A 20,000-nucleotide genomic window follows, 5' to 3' on the forward strand; every position below is an offset into this window, starting at 1 on the left:
TTCCCCTAGAAACAGAGGCATCCTTTAGACATCTTCAGGTAATTTTCAGATTAGAAGAGAATTAGGCTAGTTCAAACAGGGAAGAAAAAGAAAAAGAAATTTTAAAACTGAGCTAAGTATTTGGGGAATTTTTGATGGTTGTACTGAGAAAACCTAGGGAGTGGGGTGGGTTACAGAACTTTAAAACTTTGCATCATGCTTTAAAATAGTTAAAGTTAACAATACAGAGACAAAAATTTCTATGGTATCTACAGACATTATTTCCAGATTCTAAATGGTGAATGAGCCTTTTTTGGAATACAGTACACAGATCTGACCACCAGATTATAAAAAAGTAGGATAGCAATGCAGATGGAACAGCAGGGAGGCACCTAGCGTGATGGAGGGTCTGAAAGATCTTAGCTACTCAGAAAGGTTAGAGAAACCATGCTTGCAGTCTTTGAAATAAAGAAGATTACAAAAGAACTTCACAGAGATATACACAATTCTGAAGGGAATAGCGAGGGTACACGCTACAAGAGTATTTGACATTAGCTTAGATAGAAAAAACCAGGGGGCAAGGACTTAAGCTTAAAGAAGCCTGGCTACAATACAAACTCAAGGGGAAACCAGTTCTACATAAAGCAGTTAACAGATGGAATAAATGGTCATAAAGAACACAAAAATTTAAGAAGTTCTACAATTTGGGAGGAAAAAAAATATTTTCGAGGTGCAATTGCTGAATCCAAAGTCAAAGCAAGTTTCTTGGCTTCGTGTCCAAAAAATTATTTCACTGGATTCATATATACAAGGTATTGAATAGTTCTGCGAGCATTTTTATATTTAAACAACTTTGACACTAAAATACAGATAAAGATACTTGTTCTGTTATGAAAAACAGGAACAGACTACATACTGGTAGAGCTTCTTCTTTTTTTAAACCAACCACTGTTTTTCATTTGAAATGAAGCCAAAGAAATACTGTTGCACTTACCCAGGGGCATCGAAGTGACAGTGTATTTACTAGTCCCCAGTTTTTAGATTTGCATTACTATGTACTATTGCACTATATTAATGAAAACTCAGGGTACAAAATTCATTCCAGGTCCTACATACCAACTCATACTGTATAAAGATATACAGCTGTAAAGGGCCTTCTAGTGAAATTCACTTAGACTAAAAACAAGACTGAAAGGCCCACTACTAGTACAATGACTAATTGTTGACAGCAATCAATAAATTACACAAAGGTTACAGCCAAAAACGCTAGGTCAACTTAAACCATGAAACAATATTACACTAGATTTTCATTACATAGTTATATTCCAATTAAAAATAAACATCTTTAGGTTAAATCCAGAATTAACCCAGAGCATCCTTTATGCAGCTTTTAGTGAGATTTAACACTGTAGAAATTAATGACCAGACTCTGTTTGTTTATCATAGCCTAATAAAATTACTTAGAAATAATCAGTTTTGAAATAGGAAAGAGTGATCTACATTTCTGTATGTAGTTAAAGGATAAATAATGTTGTTATTTTGGTTAAACATACCACAATTCAACTTCTTTTCTTTTTCTTTACTGTGAACTGTTTCTGCCTGATGGTTTAAAGAATTTCCCTCTCATATTATTTAATAAGAGCTGACGTGTGCCAGCTTCCTCGCCAGTGTGGAACAACGTATGTGACTAAAAGCTGAAGAAAAAGGGTATTGGTACATATTATAGAATAACCAATGGATTTGTGTATCAACATATTCAGGAAAAGATGCATCTAGAGCTTTGTACTGAATATTTATATACATGCACTCTATGCAGCACAACTAATGATTAAAATATTCAAGACCTCATTTGTATGAACTATGATTGCATTGTTACCATTGTTAAGAATACAACAGTTAAAGACCATTTAAAAAGTACAGCAGTTTAAGAAATTATTTAACATTAAGAACTAAATACTTATTAAGCAATAATTTACTTCTATAACAATGCAATCTTGCTTTTGACTCTTTCCTTCAGGTTTAAATAAAAAAGCTTGTAAAAATATTTCATCTTTAATCCTTTTTTTTTTTTAATTTTATGCCCACCCTTCCTAAGAGGATATCTTCTTGACAATAATGAATGAGGACGATGGAGTAGGCCACAATAGTTAAGAGTAGTCTCAGTATTCATAACCTGTCAAAGTAACTTTATGACCTAGCAGCCAGCTGCTATAATTCCAATAATGACCTGCAGATGCCAAAAGAATCTAAATTTATCACTCCTTTTCTTCTGGTCAACTACCATGCTTCACCAATGAGGAGAACTCTCCTTGCCTGTGGTGATCAAGGTTGGAAATACACTGCACAGGAATTCCTGTTTGACCCTTAGTGATTCAGACAGTATCCCAATCGCTCTCCTCCTCCCCCCTACACCTCCTTACCCAGGGCTCAACAAGGGACTGAGTCACTAGCATAAGCACTGGTGTACTGAGTCACAATCTTGACGGTAGAGAAGTGCTTTTGCTGTTCTCTAGACCTGCAGTGTGACATTTTTAATGGGGCAACAACTAGAAAACAGCCACTTTAATAGCCTTACAGCAGGGAGCCTCTTACAAGTATTTTGTTAGAACCACGTGTCATTTAAGCAACATGAATACTGTGCAACACAAACAGGTCTTATTTTATTTTCTGAATATATGTAGGATCTCAATTTCCACTCTAGTCTGATTTACTTTAGGTTACAATGAAATCCAAACAGAGTGATTTTAAAGCTTGCATTGCTCTTGAAAGAGGGCTCCACTGAGTATACAAGTCTCTAATATGTGCAGCTAATCAAAACAATCTGCTCCTTTCAGTAAAGATGCCCTTTGTATATGAAGGCTGAAAAATTCTAAAAGCTAAATATGAAGATTCATCTCTAATATTATTTTAGAGATTCAGTGTACTTATTTTATTAAGTATACTGCAAGTATGGAATACAAGTGTGAAAATTTACTATTACTTATAGTAGAGGTAAACATAACCAGGTAAAATTTTGTTCAAATACTCTTAAGTGAATTAAAATGATCTACTGGGTAAGGGTATTTTGTAGACATGGACACAATACATTACAGGCATATATACACACACACATTTAAACATCTGTAAGTATCAGTTTGCAATGGTCACACAAATAGAAAGAGGTAGTTAGCTATGTTGGTGTGATGTCAGGTATAAGGCAGGGTAGGGTGGCAACTAACTTGTTCAGATACATCCGATGAAGTAGCCTGTAGCTTACAAAAAGAACTTATGCCCTTTCTGAATGAGTTAGTCTTTAATGTGCCATCCTGCATTGCTGGAAGTTGCCACTGCCCCATGGGTTGTAGCTGCCCTGAGCACGCAACTGTATTAGTATACCTTTGCTATTTGCATTAAAATGTATTTAATAAAAATTATAAAAAATATTATATAGCTAAATCCTCTCATTTAGCTTTAAGAATTGTTTAGCCCTCACTAGGGCTAAGAAGTGTTCTTACTGAAAAGAAGAATCATAGAAAATTAGGGCTGGAAGGGACCTTAGGAGGCCATCTAGTCCAACCTCCTGCTCAAAGGAGGACCAGTCCCAACTACATCATCCCAGCCAAAGCTCTGTCAAGCCAGGTCTTAAAAACTTCTAAAAGGATGAAGATTCTACAAACTCAGGGAGTAACCTGTTCCAGTGTTTTACTACCCTCCTGGTGAGAAAGTTTTTCCTAATATCCAACCTAAACCCTTGCAGCAACTTGAGACTATTGCTCCTTGTTCTGTCATCTGCCACCACGGAGAATAATGTAGCTCCATCCCCTTTTGAACCCCCTTCAGGAAGTTGAAGGCTACTATTAAATCCCCTCTGTCTTCTGTTTTCCACACTAAAAAGCCATTCCCTCAGCCTCTCCTCAAAAGTCATGTGCTCCAGCCCCCTCACCATTTTCTTTGCCTTCTGCTGGACTCTCTATTTGTCCACATCACTTCTGTAGGGGAGGAAGCGAGGTTCAAAACTGAACACAGTACTCCAGATGTGGCCTCACCAGTGCCAGTTAGAGGGGAATAATCACTTCTATCAACCTGCTGGCAACACTCCTGCTAATGAAGTCCAGTTGGCTGTTAGCCTTATCACAACTAGGCACACTGTTGGCTCATATTGAGCTTAGTGTCCCCTGTAACCCCCAGGTCTTTTTCTGCAGAGCTGCTGCCTAGCCAGTTGGTTCCCAGCCTGTACTGGGGCATGGGATTGTTCTGTCTTAAGTACTAGACTTTGCAGTTGGCCTTATAGAACCTCATGAGATTTCCTTTGGTCTAATCCTCTAATTTGTCTAGGTCTTTCTAAATCCTAGCCCTACCCTCCAGCGCATCTACCATTCCCAACTTCTGGACACTTGCTGAGGTTGCAATCCATCCTATCTTCCACATTGTTAATGAAGATATTGAACAAAACCAGCCCTAGGACTGACCCCTGGGGTACTCCACTTGATATCACCTGCCAACTAGACATTGAGTCATTACCCTTTGAACCTGATGATCCAGCCAGTTTTCTTCCTTACAGTCCATTCATCCAACCTGCTCCTCCTTAGCTTGTTTGCAAAAATGTTGTGGGATACCATATGAAAAGCCTTGATAAGAATTTTAAGCACCCAAATTAATGAGACCAAACTATCCTGAATCAGAGCTGAAGATCTTAGTGAGGAATACTCTCACAGTGATATTTTTTTTCACTTAAGCTTTGCTTGACCAGAATAGTGCAGCTCAAGTTTATTTCTTCTAACTAGATATTTTCATGAGGTAAGCAAGATTCTCTAATTATTCCTATGGTCTCTACAATTCTCTATTCTAAGAACTGTCTATATTTCTTTCAGAAGGAAAGAACTAATACTACAAACTGCTGCTGAAAACAGCCAAGAAACTGTTCTTGCATTTACTGTAATTTTCTGAAACTGAAAGCATTTGGACATATAGCTCATCTCACGAAAGCTTTTTAACAAGACCAAAGGAGCTTCATTTTGCAAGTCTGACAGAGATAATTGTGTGAGTAAATAACACAGGTAGCCAGAGAGTCAACCAAGTTGCCACTGATTTATAATGACATAACAGAATATAATTTTGTCCTGAAGGTGAGGAGGTAGTGCTCACAGAGCCCACAAAACGCACCTACTCTGCATGCTTTTTAAAATAAATAGGATTTTCTCCAAAATACAGAAACAACTTCATTTCCCAGGACCACCCTCATTACTACAAAGAGTATTTGAACTGACTGTTTTTTTTTTAAAAAACGTATAATTTGGAGACTATGTAAATATGACAGTCATGAGCTTTTGAAAAAACCCAGAAGTTACAGCTCTATTTATGATTGTCAAAGGGTTTTTTATATAAGTAACCTTTGGCAAAATAGATAGATAGATAGATAGATAGATTTTTTAAGTTCATGGTGTTTTGAATGCAAGGCTCAAAATCAGCATAATCTGTCTTTACTAGTGTATTATACTGTACAAAGTTCACATAAAAACTTAAAGACAAAGTTTAGAGGTCACATATAAATAGTGACAACCCTTACAGAATTTTTTTCACATTTATTTAGAAATCACAAACTAACAGTTGCAGGGCACTTGATGTGCCAGCCACTGGCAGGTGAGATCAAGGTTAACTGCTGAGTCAGCTGATCCAGGGGGCTGGCAGGTGTGACAAGGCCTGACCAAAGGAGTCACCTGTGTGAAGGGAGTCTCCTGATTGGAGGAGGGCTGGGTGTAGACTAGGTATAAACCCAGACCCTGAGAGCAGGGCTGGTAGTAACGTCTTGGGAGTTGGTGTAGGAATGTCACCCAGCAGGAAGGCCGGTGCCCCTGAATTCCAGCAAGAAGAATGACATCTGGAGGGTTGGGTGGGAACTAAGGGGATGGAGGAGGTTCCTGGGGACCCAGTGTGGGGTTCAGAGCCCTTGGAGGCAGGGCTGAGTCTATGGGCCTGTTGAGGGGGGCAAGGAGAGAGCCCTGAGAGAAGGGCTTAGTGCCTGGGCCCTGTGGAGAAGCAAGATTAGCCTGAGAAGAAAGGGGCCAAGTGCACAGGGGCCTAGTGAGAGAGTAGGTCCCTTGCTGAGAGTTGGTGGGTTCATTGAGGGGGCCAGATGAGCCCAGAGAAGAAAGGGTCTGCCTATGGAGGGCTCCCAGCAAGTCCAAGGAGAGTAAGCAATCTATGGATGGTCCTGAGCTGGTGGACCCACAGAGCACTGACCCTGGGAATCCTGACTGGCCTATGCTGGGACCAGGGCCTAGGAAAGGCTGAAGGGTGAAACAGACCACTGTGAGAGACTGCCAGGACTGGGAGTCTAGAGTCTTGAGTGGTCTGGAGGTGGGCCAGGGCCTAGAAGAGGCACAATGGTCCTTGTGGGGCCACAGCTGAGGGAATGGTCAGGGAGTGTTATAGCCTCAGATGACAATGGCTGGTAGGGATCTGCGAGTGAGCTGGGGTCCAGAGAGCAAGAATTTAAAGGTAAGATGGGGCTAGGGCTGGGGAGCTCAGTGCCTACCAGCCCAGAAGGGAAACAGGACATCTATGGGAGAGTCCAGAGAGAAACATGCAAGACCAGGAAGGTTTGAAGACCAGTCCTAGGTAAGACCTAAAACTGTACCCTAGTGGAGTTGGTTGGTGTGGTGGGGTTGCCTGTGGTGGGGCAGTCCAGGGAAAGGTAAGGAAGGGGTGCTGGAAAGCCTCAGCTTCTGCTGCCTTGTGGGTGACCCCCTGGAGGGCAAAGGCTAGCGGAGCACAACCGAACAGGAAAACACTTGCGAGGAAAGATCGGGACTATGCAGGTCCAGAGGCCCAGTGAGGGGCCAGGGAAAAATCAGGACCACAAGGGTTCAGAGGCTCAGTGAGGCACCAGGGAGGACCCAGACCTTGAAGGTCCAGCAGCCCAGCAAGGGGCCAGGGAAGACTAGGAGTATAAGAGTCCAGTGGCCTCACTGATGGGCCAGGAATAGAATGCAGGGCCGGACAGAGCCAAGGGCCTGGAGAACAGCCAGGGAAGTACAGAAGATTTGACACCCTGAAGAGGATCCAGGAGAGAGACTGAAGGGTCTGGTGCCCCAAGGAGGGGCTGGGTGAGACCAAGGGTTCTGAAGGCCCAGAGAGGGGGCCAGAGGAGAGACCAAGGGGTCTGGCAACTGGAGAGGGGCCAAGAGAGAGAAAGGGATCTGAGGGCTGAAGGGGGGTTGTGTCAGCAGCTGGCAGAACATCTGCGAGTCATGGGACATGTGCAGGGGGTAGGTACCCACAAGTCCATGACCACAATCTGGGTGGTCATTATAGTAAGATCAGGTCAGCCTCCCACACTATTATCATTCTATTTCCATCAAGGTGTGGCAGGAAAGATGGGTAGGCACCCTAGGGTTGGAGTAGGCATGGTCACAGAGCTTTCAGGGGGCGTCTTGGCTACCCCTGGAATCCTGATATGTGACACAAACCTCCAGTCTCTTGTAATTTGACCCATCCTTGCATGTAAATATGATTATTCTGGGGAACTCAAAGGGAAAGTAGTCAGCCACTTCTGATCGTAATTGGCAAAAATCACTTGTCAGGTGGGTCAACGTACGATACTGATCTCTCTGCACCACATGGTGGCAACCAAGATGATGGCCTTTCTACTGATTCTGAGTACTAAGGCTCACTGAGATTATCTGTTTTATGTGAAGTTTTTTCACTGAGCTACTATGAAATTTAGTAGCATAATGATCTCTTTGTGTGTGGTTCAGCAGCAACTAGATATCCCTTTTGTTTGTAGTACAGTCATATTCCGATGGAAAGGTTAGTGTTAACGGTTGTCTTGGCTGTCCAAGTTTGACTATACCAGAGACTACTTGTTCAGTCCTATGCCATGGCTATGGCAGAACTAAGACATTCTTAGCTATAGTAATTCCAAAGTTTAGGCAGGAATGATGCACACAAATAATGAAGCAATAGCCTCTGGGATAACAACTATAATAAGAGTTATAAAATACGTTTCATACTTTAATTTATGTATTTAAATGTTATAAAGCCAAATATTCTTCCTTCCTTAAATCTGTGTGTACTTGCTAGATAATTTCTTGTTTGGAAACAACTTTTGAATTTAACTCTGAAATACTGGAACTCACAGTTTTTCATGGTGCTACAAAAAATGAAGTTAAGTGGACTGCAGAATTGAAAAATAGGGGTTATTAAAATGTAAGCTTAAAGAAAAAATTGTTTTTTAGAAACTGGATTTGTGGGAAAAAGTAATACCAAATGAGATGCTTTTTAGACGGCACTGGACATTAGAGGAAATTACGGCTTATTCTTGTGAAGTAGCAAGCATTACAAGCTTTAAATGATTACTTCCATCTCAGGAAATAGGGAGTGGTGATTAAATTGTCTGCTAAGAGAAAGAAGGAAGATAAAGCAAGTAAACTCTGTCCCTTTAGGAATTTAAGCAAAAAAAAAAAACAAGTTAGTGATAGAAAATATAGATTATATTCTCTTAGGTTGTCATAAAAAGTGCATCTGAAATATTCACAACTTATTTAGTTACCAAAAATAAATAAAGAATGTAATGAAGTCTGACAAAAAATAAAAGCAAGGAAATTTAAATATGACACTAAAATGCCTTTCCAGGTCTAAATTAAACTCTGGGTGATCTTACAGGCTATCTATGGTCTCCGTTATTTACGGTGTCTTTAAAATAAAATTTTAGCCCCAACCTGAAATATTCTTGCTTTGTTTATGTAAGTTAGGCCATTAATATTATTTGAACATGAATTTTTGAGGTTTAATAGTCTTCCAAAACACTTTGGAAGCAGCTCAACGCTATGCACTCAGAGCCATGTTTTAAAGATTTTTTTTTTATGTGCTCATTCATTGTTAAATAAATAATGCTAGTGGCTTTGGAAATAATCTGCAGTATGTGTTACTTTTAGTTCTTTTACCATGAGCGAGTGTGATCGTCTGTGATCTCCAGAGACTTCAGCCAAGAATCTAACTCCATAATGCTGCCAATATATGGCAAGATCTGTTCCATCTCCTAGCAAATGATTTTGGAAAATAAACCAGGCACTTGAGACAGCTAGGCTGGAGTGTTTTCTGAGAAAAGAACATGAAATCAAAGCTTAGGATATTTCTTGTTGTAACCAGTAAATCCAAAATAAATGTATTAAAATAACATTAATGGAGCCCATAACACAGACAGTTAATTTAAACAAAGAATTCTACACACCTAAAATACATGGGAAAACTCTAAAACCCACAACAGTCCACAGCAAAGGGAGAATTGAAAGAAAACTTAAAGTATATATTTGTAAGCAATGATGGAAGCATAATTCAGCCTAATATATAGTGTATGACACTAAAATAAGAAATTAATTTTATATGAAGTCAACAAACTTGAAAGCCTCATATCCTAAAACCAACTTCTTCTAGCACAAAAAACACCAAACCACAGAAAAGTACTATAGAGATTTTTTTTTTTTAAAGATTTGTTGTGGAGAGGTCTTAAAGATTCCCTTTACATTCATTGAGCTAATGGCTGTGGTGTAACCAATTTCCAGCACACTGATTGAAAATGTCTGCATTGTCTTATTGAATTCAAATCAAGTACAACTCACAAGTCTTTTTTGTGCTGTTGCTTTCATGCTTCAAAATTCTAATTGTTAGTATTGCTCTCCCCATTTTTCTTTTGCTGACCTGGCACCTACATATAGCACTTTATTATAAGTTATCACTTCTTCAGGTGTCGCTAGAGAATAAATATTTATTCTAAGGAAACTAATGACAATCATTTACTTTAATTAGAATTCTGCTGAGTCTAAAAACTTCAGAAGCAATCATCTGTAGGAATCAACTCTGTCTGCCACAACATTGGCTAGGAACACTTGAATTCAATATGAACTCAGTAAGCAGCAGAATCTGGTATAGATTCACTCTGATTGGTGAGATGAGATAGCATGAAAAAACCCTGAGGTTGCTTTTGCATGCATACAGATTTTTCTGACTTGAGGGAAGTCGTGTGAATCTCTGTATTACAGAATGCTGTCTTTGTTTTAAAATTACAGACCTAAAATTATAAACCTTTTTTATAAACCTCCTTACATTTCTATTATGAATAACCAAAAGATCCTAAAATCAAGTAAAAATATTTTTACTTTAAAAATAACAAAGTATTTCCATGTTAAATTTAAGTATTTCCAAAATTAGATTTCTAGTAGACAGAAAGGCATAAATATAGTTCTTAATTTATTACTGAAAAACTTAATACTTAATGCACAGTGACAACATAACAAATATAGCTGGCTGTGGTGTGCCAGTAGCTTCTTCTACAATCAAAGCAAAACTACCTGGCATGTTTTACTACAAAAATGCACTGGATATATTGTATTGAGGACAAAACTATTTATAATGGGCAGTATCCAGCTATCATGAAAGTGAATACTTTACAGTCCCCAAGCCCAGCAAATGAGTATAATTAGTTCTATGAGAGGCATAGACTCTGAACTGTATGCTATTTAGATATTCAGTCAGTCTAGTAGGAAGTTTACCATTTTAATCTTCCTTAACATAATGGACATTTTGAGGATAACTTACAATAGGTCATACACCATTTATACCATTGAGATGAACATTTCCTATATTTTACCAGTGTTACATGAAAAAGCAACTGGAAATATTAAGATGTCAAAATGATCATATTTAACAAAGTCATCATATTATAAAACGTTTAAGAATATGCATACTGTGAAGCGCCTCCACCCTGAAAATATGTTCATACTATAATTAATGGCTAATATTTTGATCACTTCGATCAACATGACATCACCTCTGTTCTAGCTTTATTATTTAAGAAGAAAGGAACATTTTTCACCAGGAGAGATCAAAGATCTCCCCATCTCCAAAATCTTATGCTCTAAAAGCTATAGTACTTTTCCCTAGTTCTTTAGCTATTGGTGGTAAATTTATGTTCAACTCCCTTAAGAAAGGGAAGGGAATTAAATGTGGGTTTCCCATATCCTAGCAGTTTTGTGAATTAAACTCCAGTTTTTTTGCCCCTCAGCCAAAGCCATTCAGTTTCTTTCAGGTCAACTATTTGTGAATAGTTTTGGGATAACCATATAAAATATTTACATCCATTTATGGTGCTTACAGAAAAACAAAACCGTGCAAGAATGCAGACATTTAAAAAAAAACAAAGCAAAACAGATGCTGGCAAATAATTATTTTCTGCAAAAACAAAGACTACCATGCAGGTATTTCCTAGATTAATTTTCCTTCAATCCTTATAAAAGATGTACAGAACCTATAGTTCAACCCCTATGGGAGAAGGAAAGCACAGACTGCAGTGATTCTGCCTAGAGTAGCACAGATCTTGACTTCACAACTATAAGGAAAGACAGGAAATGGTTAATGGTAAAATTTCCATACGGGTCATGAAGTGGATTAGAGCCACAGTAAAGCTTGAAAGTTATATCCATAGCTGTGGAGTGCCTCTCCCATGAGCCAGCTCAAGCTGAATAGTACTCTGGGTCATTCCAATCCTTATATATGCATAAATATATAAAGCTTATTTACTAGGACTTTTTGGCTAAGGAACAACAGGAGGTGGGAGGGGGAGCTATTAAGGTTATGAATCAGTTATGTCTATGAAGCTACATGAATACTAGAAAGGGGCTAACAAAGTTTGAAGGGCTTTTTATACTCTTATTCTTTAAAGTAATAGCATCAGATCCACTGGCCATGCCCTTGCTTCATACCAGCTGTCCCTATGCAGTCATTAGGAGGCTGATAGTATAGAGCAGTCCTTTACACAATGTAAGGGCAGTCACCCTAGAGTAATCTATTAATAGCTGAATTCTTTCACGAGAAGATTCTACCAATTCTTCTGCCTTTAAAGAGTTCTATAGCTCTTCTGCTAGTATCTTGCTTCTATTTAAGTGGCATGGCTCTCCTCTCCCCCACATATTTATACCACATGTTATGCCCCAACTGGAGTTCTGCTCAATACATGGCAAATGCAGCTCATTAACTCTCCCTAGCATATCAAAGAGGGTAGACTGGATCTCAGGAAAATGGGCACTATGGAAACTTTGACAGAGAAGATCCTAAAACCCTAAGGTACAGTATATTTTGGAAAGAAACTTAACAAAAAATTTATAGTGTTGCAGGAAGGCTGGAAGAGTGCAGTTTGTACATTTACTTGAGGTCTAAGCTCACTGGAAAAAAAAGAAAAAGACATGGAATGTGTACATTCTGAGATCTGTAAATATATGTGTCAGTTCAATATTATTGTTTGCTGTAAAAGGAAGTCTATTTCAAATATTTCTGTGAACGTTCAGCGCGTCTTGTAGCGTCTTATAGATGCAGTCAGATATTTTTGCCATTTATGATAAAGTGTACACTCAGATTTGGTAATTGCTACTTTTAAATATGGTATAATAATATAAAATCTAATTTTCTCTTGTATTCTAACATCTTTCTCTATTAAATGTGGCTTTTTTATGAAATTTTTCCCCTCAATGTTTTGCTTGTAAATAATACAATGCTTGATCTCATGAGATAATTGATTTTCTAAAGAGGACTTAAAAAAGGCTTATATTTTTCCGTCAGAAAATCTTTACAATAGAAATAAGCCCTTCCATGCTCATTCCTTATAAACTTAACTTTTTATTCCTATAATGAAACTGATATCATTAAATCATGTGCATTCCATAAAACAGAATATCTTATTTTAGATTTTTTAAAATTTTTTTTACATTTGTAAGCTGCACTGTGGAACAAAATGGCTGGCAAGTATTCCTTAATAATATATATTCAGAAGAACAAAATAAACTGTTTAAATAACACCATCAGAATACAAATAGGTTTATGAACCCAGGCTGTGAGCTGCTCTTGATATAGCATAGAAGTGAGATGGAAGAGAATGCAAAAGTGAAATGGGACAGCATTTTTGTATTCCATTCCTCCACAAATCAAATTTATTTTTTGGTACAATTAATTTTATATACAGGTAAGTTTTTTTATCATTGCTAATTATTGTATTAGCTCTATTTGTTTTGGGAACTAGGCGGGATAATTCCATGGCAAAGGCACACCATCAACCTACCTAAAAAGTTCTATAAGCTTTATTGGTACAATTAAAACAGGCCATAAAGTACTTTAACAAGACCTGTCACGATCTCCAATTTTGTATCAAGGAGAAGCACCTAGTTTTGGCAGCATGCCAATTAGTTGACGGGGAAAATGGTACTCATGAGATGAAGAAAGAAAAGTAACCTGTAGGAGCACACAGAGTATATTAATCTATAGTTCAAATTTTGGCTGTAGGACAGATTTCTCTGACTTTATGAAAGTGTCCACTCTACAGAGTCAAATGCTCTCATCGCATTTATTCGTTGGAACAGTCCTAATTTACTTTTTATAGAAAGTTAAATAATCTGAGAGACTTCTAGCAGCCTTTTAAAAAAAGAAATCTTTTACGAAACAGACTTCATTTATAGAATGAAGCATTATTATCGATCATGGTAGCTTGAAATATTCATTAAGTAATAAAACGTTCTGACAGGATTTTTAAGCTAGTTAAGGAATGAGTCATTCTGTTTTCACATCAGGTCTAAGTTACATGAGTCTAGGCATATTGTATACAGAAACAGTTGCAATAAAATTCCAAAAGCCTCTAAAAAAATCTGTAGTAACAGTAGTAATACGTATGTAGAAAGATAGGATGCCATCCAAAAACAAGATGGCAAAATTGTACAAGACCAAACTTAATGACACAGGCCACTATCAATAGCATCTGGCAACTGCTTTATGAGTTAATAACTAGTGTCCATACTTCTGCAGTCGCACAATAACCTCTTGCTTCAGTAAAGAAACAGAAAACAGATTTTAAGGATAAAGAGAATGATTATTATCTATATAAAGGAAAATGATTTATAATTATGAATTACTGTGGATTAATTTCACTTGAGGCTTCCTTCAACATTAGCTAACAATATCTGCATTATTTGTGAAGTCAGACATATACTCAAGCTTCTCATATAAATATAGTGTAAGATTTATAATAGGGACAATAAAAGAAAATTAGTGATACATAAATGAAATGAACAGAATGATAAAAATAAAAATACGTTGTCAGTTCATTTATCTGTCACATAAAACAGTTTTCAGCATGGAGAATGCGAATATGCAGAATAATGTTGAAGACGAGTCTGACAAGAGAGCATACCACTCCATCACTATTATGGCTGTTTTAAATTAAAAAGAAATAGTGTGAAAACACTTCAAAAACCTTTTTAGAAGTTCAAACACCTCTTCATAACCCTACCAGCAGCACAGCAACAACCTACCTATACATTTCACTACTTGCTTTCCATCTCCTCCTCAGTTACACCTCTGTATGCAGTCCCTATAGAAGTTTCCTACTTTGGGCGATCCATGTGTTTCTACATGCAAATGAAGAGTTTTTGTACCAAATTTAATTTTAATACATCTACTGACTATTTAATTACTTAAGGACTCTGTTTACAAAAATAAGACTGGTAGTCTCAATGAAAAAAATTCTTATTTTGATTCTACATATTATATTAGCAATAATAGGAAAAAAAAGAATTCATTAATCTTAAATTAATAAGAGAACCCTTGGTCTCTGCCCTTACCATGCTCCATTTTACATCCTTGTTCTCTTCCCCAAACAAAATAATTACTTAGTAGCATGTATATTAAGGAATGAGAAAGGCTAACTTAGCTTATACCACAGGAAACAAACAGCAAGCTAAAATTAAACATATATGTTTAAAAAAATACTATTATAGTATACAGGTGGGATTAACTTTAAAATCTCTTACTTGGCTGTTATCCTTTCCTCTAGCTAAGGTTTTTCAGATTTTCCTATTGCAGTTCCCTTCTAATAGGCTCAATCAGTTATTACCAACTGGATACAGACAGGCCATTCTTTGCTGAGTACATGAGTGTTTCAGAGGGCTGCAGGGCTCAGAGGGTCCGTTTGCACAAGCATTCTTGCCTGCAGTACCCTTACTCTCACGGTTTTGATGTCTTCTTCAACTGCAGGCTTGGTGTTGTGATGGTTGCTTGTTTCTGGGTCTTGGCGGTTGCTTCACTCTACTCCTTCACTTCAGGTAAGTATGGAGACTCCTTCAAGCCTCAGAGGGAGAAAGCTCCTTGTTTTGTCCCTTTAACGCTCCCAGGGTGGTGTTCGCTATTTTTTCTTTAGCATAGTTTTTCCGCACGGAGCTCCCTCTGCGTCTGCCGGTCCATCTCCCTCTCACTTTCATTTCCTCTGCTTCCACTTGCTGCAGGGTGCGGTTTTTGAGTATTCTTTGTCCCGCAGACAACCGGAACTGGCAGGAGCTAATAAATTCGGCTGTTCCTGCTTCCCGCGTGTCCTGCTCCTGCCAGGTTCTTTGGTAAGTACTCGTGCTTGGGGCACCTGCCCCAGCACTTATTATTCTCTTCAGGGGTTCTTCTTACTCCCTCCACTCATGGTGGAGGTCCCGGAGGACTAGAAAAGGGCCAGTGTAGTCCCTATTTGCAAAAAGGGGACAAAGGAGGATCCAAGTACTTATTAGCTAATTAGTCTCACTTCTATCCTTGGCAAAGTTTTTGAAAAAATTATTAAGGATTATATTTGTGCGAGTCCAGTGGGAAAAATAATGCAACCAGCATGGGTTCATAGCAGGTAGATCACGCCCGACTAATCTGTTTTCTTTTCATGACCAGGTAATAAAATACTTAGACACAAGAGTAGAGATGAATGTCATTTACTTGGATTTTAGGAAGGCCTTTGATACGGTTTCTCATCCCAGTCTCATAAATAAATTAAGAGGCTGTAACTTAGATGATGATACAGCCCAGTGGGTGGCAAATTAGCTTGGGGGGGGTCGCACCCAGAGAGTGGTGGTGGACAGGTCAGTATCGATCTGGAAGGATGTGGGCAGTGGGGTCCTGCAGAGCTTAGTCCTTTGACCTTTACTCTTCAATGTCTTCATCAGTGACGTGGACGTGGATAAGAAGTATACTCTGTCCAAGTCTGAGGATGATACTAAATTGTGGGGTGAAGTCAACACACTGGAGGATAGGGAATGATTGCAGGCAGACCTGGACAGGTTGGAAAAGTGGACAGAACACAATAGGATGCAGTTCACCAAGGACAAATGCAGAGTGCTGCACATAGGGCGTAAAAATATCCAGCATATGTACTGGCTGGGAAATGATCCTCTCAGCAGCACAGAAGCAGAAAGAGATCCTGGAGTCATAGTGGACTCCACGATGAACACGAGTTATCAGTGTGACAAAATCATCAGCAAAGCTAACTGCACTTTATCATGCAACAGCAGATGCATGACTTATAGAACTCAGAAGTTGCTACTTCCCCTCTATGTGGCACTGGTCAGACCACAGCTGGAGTACCTAATCCAATTTTGGGCACCGTACCTTAAGAAGGATGTGGATAACCTTGAGTGAGTCCAGAGGAGGGCCACTCATATGGTTAAGGGTTTGCACGCCAAGCCCTATGAGGAGAGACTATGGGACCTGGATCTCTTCAGCCTCTGCAAGAGAAGGCTGAGAGGTGATCTTGTGGCCACCTACAAATTCATTAGGAGCGTGCAGCAAGGAACTGGAGATGCTCTGTTCATCAGGGCACCTCAGGGTAACAAGGAAGAATGGTCACAAACTGACAGAGGACAGATTTAGGCTAGATATCAGAAAGGACTTCTGCATGGTAAGCGTGGCCAGAATTTGGAATGGGCTCCCAAGGGAGGTGCTGCTCTCCCCTACCTTGAGGGTCTTTAGGAGAAGGCTGGGTAGGCAATCTGGCTGGGGTCATCTGACCCCAGCACTCTTTCTTGCCTAGGGCAGGGGGTCGGACTCGATGATCTGTTGAGGTCCTTTCCAACGCTAATGTCTATGAATCTATGAGTAATAATCTACAACATATTGTTAAATGATGTTTGCTTTCTCCAAAGTTGGATCAGAGCATCCGCAACACCCACAGAGAACAGTAAAACAAACATAATACTACACTGGCATCAATCTGAATGTAATAAAGATTACAGCTAATTTTTTAGTGGACTGACTTTGTGGCTGTGCCTAAATCAGTCTTCCATGAAGCTGCGGAACACCCCCATCCAAGTTGAGAATATCATTTCTATAGCACTCCCTCCTCTTGCCAGCCAGAATAAGACCCCAGAGAAAAGGAAAAGAAAAAAGCAACAAAAAAATTTAATTCTGATGTGGCAATACAATCTAATAGAAATCAGTTTGACCCCACAGTCTTAACCTGACCTCTTACTTGAGGGGTTTCATATTCAGAAATGACAGAATAATGCTCCCTCATTTGTTGTTTCAAGGTGTTTGGAGAATTCTTCATTCTAAACAGCTGATGGTTTGCTTTGGGTGAAAAAAAACATACAAAAAACTAAAAATCCTCTTTTTACCCTGGTCATGCCTCTAGCTCTAAATTCTGCCTTACCAGACTTCTTTAGTAACACATAAGGGACAGGAGAATCAGCCCATCAGGCCCATTTTTTCTCTCTGGAGGTCAGCTCTGCTCCCTTTCTCCCTCTTCCAGGGAGAGCCTGAAACACCCTGGGGACTGTATCCAAACAGGCAGCTCACCTGGCTGTCACAGACACTGTTCTATCCACTGTACTGGAACTCTTATCGTCTCCCCTTCTGGACCACTGGGGCCAAAGCAAAACAAGCCTAAATCCAGCTGTCCTTTTGTCCCCTCTGCCATGGCTTACTGTTGCTTCACAAACACTGTGTTTGAAAGCAAGCACCCATGGCTGTTAGAAAAAAAAGTACTGGAACTGAAGTCTCACATTTCTTTCTGGCACACTTCATACAACTTCTCTTTTCTTTCTTTTTCATAGCACTTGTTTAGTGGAAACTTCATATAAGTGATACAACAGCATTTTTCTTTATACATGTAACCCTCCCAATGCTGACCTCTTTTTCTAATGCTACTGATAAGACCAGTCAAACATTTTCCAATCTGGTCTTTGTTGACAAAGTGGTTATCTACTTCAATTAAAAAAAATGAAAACAAGTTATTTATCTATTTTAACTCTTCTTTTCCTCTACTCCTATCCAATATGACTGCAGAGAAAACTGCATTATGTACATGCATGGCATAACCTAATATTGTAATATAATAATTTGATATTGTAAAGTCTTTCTAAAAATCAACAAATCATTTAGGGCTTGAAACTTGCAAGTGGAATACGCTGTGGAATACCTATAGTGTCCTTTTCATACAAGATATAATATATTATATATCAGTATATAATTATATACACACATATATAGATCTGTATCTATAGATATCAAAGATTGAGTCATAATCAGTATCATGATTTTTTCTGTAATTAGCAATTTAACATTCATCAAATCACTAATTAGATTACAAAAATGAAGCATGTAGGAAACACTGCTTCTATTGTTTTAGTATGTAGCAAGATTATTTTTATTACTGCTGTTGTTTGATGTAAACAGAAAAGAACACTTGCTTTTTCTAACAAATATGTGTGTAAATAACTATTTAAACACATGATATAATACTGGAAGATTATTTGTACTTGCTCTATGCTAACATTTCTTTTCTTGCATTTAAATCTACTGTCATGGAAAGAGTTTCTGTAAAGCATTTTCTGCAAGACTTAATAACATGGTCAAATGGACTCTCAAATATTTTTAAAACTAATTTTTATCCCAATGTATTGCTCATCAGAAAAACTGAACAAATTATATGTATGAGCTAAACACTCATAGTGTAAGTGCCATTTCATACAGGTATTATAAAAAATAAACATTTTAAAAATGAGGCCATTTAACATGATGCCTTATCTCAGGGGTAGCCAACCTTTTAGGATCTGGGGACTATTTGACATGGTTTCAAGGGCTGCATGCACATGCTGTCCTGAATCAAGCCCCATGGGATACTGTGGGCAAGTAAACTTTGCAAACAAGCTATCCAGGCACTGCAAAGAAAATAAGATGGGCATGCAGAAACAATATTGGTAAAGAAATCTGTCGAGAAACACTTCAGAAAGCCTATAAAAGGCAGATAAGCATAAGAGCAAGGAAACTATTTAAGAAGCCAAGAAATTCATACAATGATCATACTTTCAATACATTGTCCTTTCAATGCATCACAAATAAATTAATATCAATAGGGGCAAACTGGCTACCTACATGCTGCTGTACACCAAAAAACCTTAACTGAACACATAAGTAAACCCTACTAGTTAAGTGAAAAAATCAATATGAAACTGGTTATAAGGACAGGCTACAAAGTAGTGAGTTGACTGTAATGCCCAGTATATGAGGTACATATGGTATCTTAAGTACTGCTTTCATTCTGATTAATACCATCACAGAAGACAAAGCATCAAAAAACTGAAGTGTGTTCTGTTCAGTCCCATAAAGATTTTGTGCAGCAATATTTATACAAGCTTGCTTTACCTTTTTTGTTTGACAAGATACTATTGACTACTCAAACACTATTTCCTTTGCTATGCTTTATGTTCAGCAGTCCCTTCTGTACAATTATATGAAAAGCAATTTACATGATTTTTTTACAATGTACATCTAGTATAAATAGGACAAGAAAATGTGCTTTAAAAAAAATCCATCAATTCTCTCAAAGCTACTTGATAAAGGAGATATTATTAATGACACATTGAGAAATACTATCAAGAATAACTAAAGGTTCAAAAAATTAAAATAAATATTTTTAATCTATTACCTACGAAAATGACTGCTCTAAGAGACCCATTCTAACAAATATTTTAGATTTGTATTGCATGTGTTGTTATTTTTTCCTGATCATGTTTACTAAGTATTAAAGTATTACTATATCACCAGATGACTATCTTGTCAGGAAAATAATGATATTTTCCAAGAAGTAACAGTCTTAAATTGCAACAAGGGAAATTTATGCTGGATATTAGGAAGAACTTTCTAACTATGAGGGTGGTTAAGCACTGGAACAGATTACCTAGAGAGGCAGGGGAATG

General features: G+C 38.2%; 1 protein-coding gene and 1 long non-coding RNA gene across 4 annotated transcripts in view; one reads left to right on the plus strand and one right to left on the minus strand.

Annotated features, from left to right (window-relative positions):
- MGMT (O-6-methylguanine-DNA methyltransferase) overlaps positions 1 to 20,000 on the minus strand; it is a 307,777-nt gene that overhangs the window by 131,276 nt on the left and 156,501 nt on the right. The gene's annotated exons all lie outside the window — the stretch shown is intronic.
- The window catches only part of LOC149859986 (uncharacterized), a 7,356-nt gene continuing 2,384 nt past the window's right edge, over positions 15,029 to 20,000 (plus strand). Inside the window, exons 1-2 of the long non-coding RNA XR_016443505.1 lie at positions 15,029 to 15,098; positions 15,279 to 15,386. This is a non-coding gene — a long non-coding RNA (uncharacterized LOC149859986). The remainder of the gene's footprint in view (positions 15,099 to 15,278; positions 15,387 to 20,000) is intronic.

This window comes from Crocodylus siamensis, chromosome 7, assembly GCF_052110815.1.
Source record: "Crocodylus siamensis isolate JL-2025a chromosome 7, ASM5211081v1, whole genome shotgun sequence".
NCBI lineage: Eukaryota > Metazoa > Chordata > Crocodylia > Crocodylidae > Crocodylus > Crocodylus siamensis.